The following is a 6467-nucleotide window of genomic DNA, read 5'->3' on the forward strand; positions in this document are numbered from 1 at the left end:
AAGTAAAGGATCTGAAATGTACTTAAGTAAAAAAGTAAAAAGTAAAATTTTAAAACCCATAAACTCAAACTTCATTCTCTGTACTTTTAAGGCTAGACTTAAAACCTTCCTCTTTGACAAAGCGTATAATTAGAGCTGGCTTCAGGTAAGCCTGAACTATCCCTTAGTTATGCTGCTATAGGCCTAGACTGCCCGAGGACCATCGGAGCACTGAGCTCCCCTACCCTAACCCTAACACTCCCTTCCCTTCTCCTCTCTTCCTCTCCTCCTTCCTCTCCTCCCCGCTTGTTTCTATACTTGTCCTCCTAGACCTTAGTGCTGCATTCGACACTGTTGACCCCAACATCTTATTACAGAGACTGGAGCATGTGACTGGTATCAGAGGAACAGCATTAAAATGATTGCAATCCTATTTATCGGACAGATTCCAGTTTGTTCATGTCCATGATGAACCTTCCACACGAACAAAAGTTAGTTATGGAGTTCCACAAGTCTCTGTGCTAGGACAGATTCTGTTCACCCTGTACATGCTTCCTTTAGGCCATGTCATTAGGAAGCACTCTATTAATTACTATTACTATTACTATTACTATTAATTACTATGCAGATGACACTCAGCTGTATCTATCTATGAAACCTGTTAACACAAACCAGTTAACCAGACTTCAAGCATGTCTAACTGACATAAAGGCCTGGATGACCAGTAACTTCCTACTTTTAAATTCAGAAAATACAGAAGTTATTATATTTGGACCTAAAAACCTCAGAAATAACTTTTCTAAAATTAGAGCTACTTTAGATGGCATAGCTCTGGCCTCCAGCACTACTGTGAAAAACCTTTTTATTATTTAGTTATTTTTGACCAGGACATGTTCTTTAACTCACACATAAAACAAATCTCTAGAACTGCCTTCTTTCACCTGCGCAACATTGCCAAAATTAGGAACATCCTTTCTCAAAATGATGCTGAAAAACTAGTCCATGCATTTGTTACCTCAAGGCTAGATTACTGTAACTCATTACTATCCGGATGTCCCAGTATCTCCATAAAAAGCCTCCAGTTTACCCAGAATGCTGCAGTCAGAGTCCTGACAAGAACTAGCAAGAGACGTCATATTTCTCCTATATTAGCTTCTCTTCACTGGCTCCCTGTAAAATCCAGAATAGAATTTAAAATCCTTCTTCTCACATACAAATCCTTTTATGATCAAGCTCCTTCATACCTTAAAGACCTCATAATACCATATTATCCCAATAGAGCACTTCGCTCTCAGGGTGCAGGTCTACCTGTGGTTCCCAGAGTTTCCAAAAGCAGAATGGGAGGCAGAGCCTTTAGCTATCAAGCTCCTATCCTGTGGAACCAGCTCCCAGTCTGTGTTCAGGAGGACAGTCTCTGTACTTTTAAGGCTAGACTTAAAACCTTCCTCTTTAACAAAGCAACCATCAGTGCACCGAGCTCCCCTACCCCTCCCCTCCCTTCCCTTCCCCTCTCTTCCTCTCCTCCCCCCTCACATGTATATTCCACCATTGAATGTCGCTAACCTTGTGCTCTCTCTCCCCTAGTTTGTGCTCTCTCCCTTTCTCTCTCTCTCTCTCTCTCTGTACCTTCTGCAGGTGTCCCCGGTCCTGGAGCTGTATATTGCTGATGTGCACTTACTGGCCCCACCAACCTGCAGTGTCTATTTGTGTTTTATTGTTGCTGTTTTTTTCTCTGTCCTCTATCCACTCACCCCAACCGGTCAAGGCAGATGGCCGCCCAAACTGAGCCCGGTTCTGCTGGAGGTTTTTTCTTCCGTTAAAGGGAGTTTCTCCTCTCCACTGTCGCCAAGTGTGTGCTCATAAGGGATTTGTTGGGTTTTTAGTTTTTGTAAAGTGCCTTGAGATGATTTGTATTGTGATTTGGCGCTATACAAATAAAATTGAATTGAAGTTATACTGTACAACAAGGAAAACAAAATATTCATGTTGTATTATTTAATATTGCTCACAATCATGTGATCAAATCAATGTGACTACATAAAATTCAAGATCAAGCTAAAGAGTTTTCCTAAGACCACTTCTACCAGAAAATATGTCGATTGTAAAAAATAAACAACCACTCCTTATTTGATAGGATGGATGGATGGATGGATGGATGGGCTTAATGATGTTTTGGGCTGGGACAGACCTTTAGTCAGAATCAGAATCAGCTTTATTAGCCAAGTATGTTGTAAGGCAGCTCCCACTCCAGTTTTTCTTTGTAAGGGGAGAGAAGGTCTATGGAGAGATCTATATCTAGAGAGATCACTGTCATCTGCTTAAGTAAAAATTAATCACCTACTGGACATACGTTGTGCAGTTGAAGGATTTACACCTCTCATCCAACAGGCTTCTTCAATTCTGCCACCAGTCAGCAGAACAACTAATTTCCACCACTTGTTTGAGCCAGCTAGCACGCAGGGTAACTCTCTAATTGAAGATGTACATCACACTGCAACAGTTGCATATTATTAACACACAAAACAAGGGCCAATTGATCATGAGTGCATCAATATGTAGTTTGCATAAAATTATTTCCTTTAAATAGTCAGTGTTTGAGGTGACACAGGGTTGGCTCATCAATAATGTAAATGAGCCATTAGGGCATTAAGAAGCTGTCTGTTGGAATGACGGACCACCAGGCGTCAGTGAGTTAATATCCAATACAGCACTCCCTGCCACACAGGCCGATGACTAGGCCGATTACACACATATATTACACCTACCTAAAGCCAGGTCTCTTAAAGTTAAATTTTTTTTTTTTTTTTTTTTTTTTTGGATAGTTACATTGATTTACAGATGGCAGAGCATATCATTAACTGGAATTAATTCAAAGAAATTGTTTAGTAATTTTAAACATCTGAAATTTTTGCAGTTCTTTGATTGTTTCACATAAAAGTTGATAAGAGATTATTAGAAATGCAATATAATTATGGAATATTTTACCAATTAGGGAATAATTCCCAATGAAGCAGTCTGAACCCATCTCAGTCCCTCTGCCTCAATCCATAAGTGCTGCTGGATGCCACCTGCAACCTTGAGACTCCCCCTTTCCACCTCTTTCTCCCTCCACTTTTCTCCATATATGCCAATAATAACTAGCCATGTGAAGTGACAGTGAGAGGAACTATTTACTGTGAAGTTGGTTGTGTCATCTCAAGAATCTGTGATGCAAGCCAAAGAGAGAATATCAGCATAATCCATCACACCATTAATTCTTGCAGTAAAGGATTTAAATTTACCACATAAAAGATATTTATACAAGAAAAGTCAAAATAGTCTAAAAGTAACTGTAGTTTGAATTTTTAAAGCATCACTGTCATTCATAATTAATCAATCAGCTTATTTAAATTTATATTAAATTAAATTTATATTAAATTAAAATGTATTCAAGTTTATATTAATTGTTTTAGTATGAGTTTTTCTCTGTGCAAACCTTTATATCCAGGAACAGACTCTTTCATATCTACTGAAATATACTGTTGAAGTATTATACATATCTAAACTCTTGGTAGCAAAGGAAAAAAAACTGTTTATTGTCTGTGGAAGCATTACATACTTGTGTATGGGGCAGAAATTCACTCAGGGTGTTTGAATTTAGTTTGGACATTGGGTGTACATGATTATTAATTTAAAACCTCATATAATAGAATTTTGTATATGATTTTAGAAAAAAATTATACTATTTGTTTTTAATTTAGTAAAAAAATCCAACCCGTCATATACACTTACACATCAGTCTGTACCAGTCCACATCAGAGTGCTTGTGTAAATGTATCCTATTTTTGGATCATGATGATGATATACAATAAGAGCTAAAATAATCATATGTCTCAGGATGACTGGGCCATATCTTTAACTGCCATGCCACTCAGTACCTATGCTCTGCCATCATCACTGAACACTAGCACACGAGGGGGCTCGTTAGCCTGCTATTACAGATGTGACAAGTGCACTGTAATAGCCCAATTATGCCAAAATGCCAAATTTCACTCGAAAGCAAAAGGCATGTGTAGTGATTAATGGTGAACACTTAAGGGGTAGAGTTAGACAACGCTGTTGGATAGGAGAAAATATGTATCAGGCTGTCACCACTACAGATGCTTCCTCCCTCCTGACAACTGCAATTCATTTGAGATGCTATTAACATGCATAATTATGCTAATCAAGCTGTAATTAAGTACCAATTTATCAGAGACCATTTTTTGTCTGTAATTTCATCAAGCATGGTTGTTGGGGATTGTTTTTTTCTTGCATATTTCTCTATACAATGTTGCCCAAATGAGGCTCCCTCATTACTTCTAACAGCCCCTTTGCTGTATGTTTTTGAAGTCTGGGTAACAAGGGTATGTTAGGCACACGAATCCAGCTCTTACTGTATACTGGACTATACTGTACACATGTATAACATGTATACAACTGGTTCATTAAACACAGTATGTGTCTACACGACATGTCTTCATGTACATGAATGACAAAATAATTTTCCCAAATAACACGTATGATCATTAAAAAATCACTTAATAAGCTTCTGAAGCTTTTAATTAGTTGGCATTCCTAAGTACAGTTGCCTAGTTGGCATAGAGATGGTTTAGTTGTTAATATAGGACTTAAGTAGGAAATATTACACTAATCAGACAGACAATGACTTTGACTGAAAATGCATTGTAGGGCATATATATATATTAATATGGCCCTAAAATATGACACTTACAGTCAGCACTGACTGTTTTGTATTCATTGCCCTCTTTGTGGATTGTCCATCCTCTACTGACTGTTTTTCTCTTTGAGGCCCACATAATGGGCCCTGAAGAATAAGAACAACCCAACCCACATAAAGACTTGCAGCTTCTTGTAAATGCTGTATACAGGAGACACTCATCAAAAACTCAATATTTGTTTGTTTACATATGTATCATCCATCCATCCATTTTCTGCCGCTTTACCCAGGGCCAAGTCACGGGGACAGTGGTCTAAGCAGAGATAAAGTATGTATCACTCAACTTAATTTTTGATGATGATCAGTGAAACAAATTAAATTTTAATCACACTCAACAAACAAAATCCTGCATTCTCTGGAGCTGTTTATCTCTGATACTGCTGTGTACATAAAGGCACCATGTCTTCTGACGCAGGGTAGCACATATGAATTGTTATTTGTGATGGCATTCCTCTGTCCAGTTTCACCCAGAGTCAGACAGGTGTTCTTATAGGGCATGAAAGCCTCTGTTGATGCATGTCAGTCTTGATCACCCATGATGATGGCCTGAGGTAAGGAAACTGCTTCCATTCCTCTGACACTAGAGCTCTTTGGAGTTTCAGCACTTTTATAGTTTTATAGTTTTGGCAGCCAGAGCAACCATTCAGATGCTGATGTGGACAGTCTCTTTTATCAGTCATTTATATGTCTATTTGCTAGATAATTTTCTTTTAATTAATTTGTCATTTTTTTCTGTGTGTGTGTGTGTGTGTTACCTTTGATTGTAAGATTGTCCTCTAAGTGTTTCCAGGTTCTGGAGCCCTGATTGTCTTGGCTTGTAATGTTTGATGAAGGGAATTAAACTGGTAGTGTAACTACTAAAACTACTAAAACCTTTGAAAATTGCGTTAAAAGAGTACGAAGAATAATAGCATCAATAACTACAAGAGGATCCAAAATTACAAATTAACAATGCCTTCTAACAACACATAGTATGTGGAAGTATTGTGAAGTAGATTTTAATATGGGTGACTGCTGTTTCTGTTTCTCACTGATCTGTTATTAAAGCATTATATATATATATATATATATGTGTGTGTATATATATATATATATATATATATATATATATATATATTCTGTTACCTTAAAACTATGTTTATAATTGTAACCATAACAACAACCTAACCATGTAGTTTCACATCATGTAACATGTTTCTTTCAACAGTGATTTGTAAGTTTTGGACAAATTATATTGCCCTGTCAATGCTGGTGTCAGATCAGAAAATGCTTCCCATGTCATCCTAGAGGAAATGGACAAACACCATATTGTGTTGTTTCATATTGTTGATTTGTTGAATGTTTAGGTTAGAATGTTTAATTAGAAAAAAAATTCTAGTTGCTCATATATAGGGAAATTTCTTTGTATTGGTAACATACCCAGTAGTAACATAAAATATGGAATGTCATTTTCCTTTATATTCACTCAGAATAACTTAGAGTTACATCCATTTATGCCTAATTAGGGTCACGGGGATCTGCTGGGGCCTATTCCAGCTCTCTTCAGCTGAAAGCCAGGGATACACCCTGGACAGGGTCCATCACAGTCCATCACAGGGCGACATAGAGACGAACAACCACAGACACACACACATTCACTTCTATGGGCAACTTAGAGTCACCAGTCAACCTAATGTGCATGTTTTTGAACTCTGGGAGGAAACCGGAGTACACCCATGCAAGAACAGGG

This window comes from Mastacembelus armatus, chromosome 3 (assembly GCF_900324485.2).
Source record: "Mastacembelus armatus chromosome 3, fMasArm1.2, whole genome shotgun sequence".
NCBI lineage: Eukaryota > Metazoa > Chordata > Actinopteri > Synbranchiformes > Mastacembelidae > Mastacembelus > Mastacembelus armatus.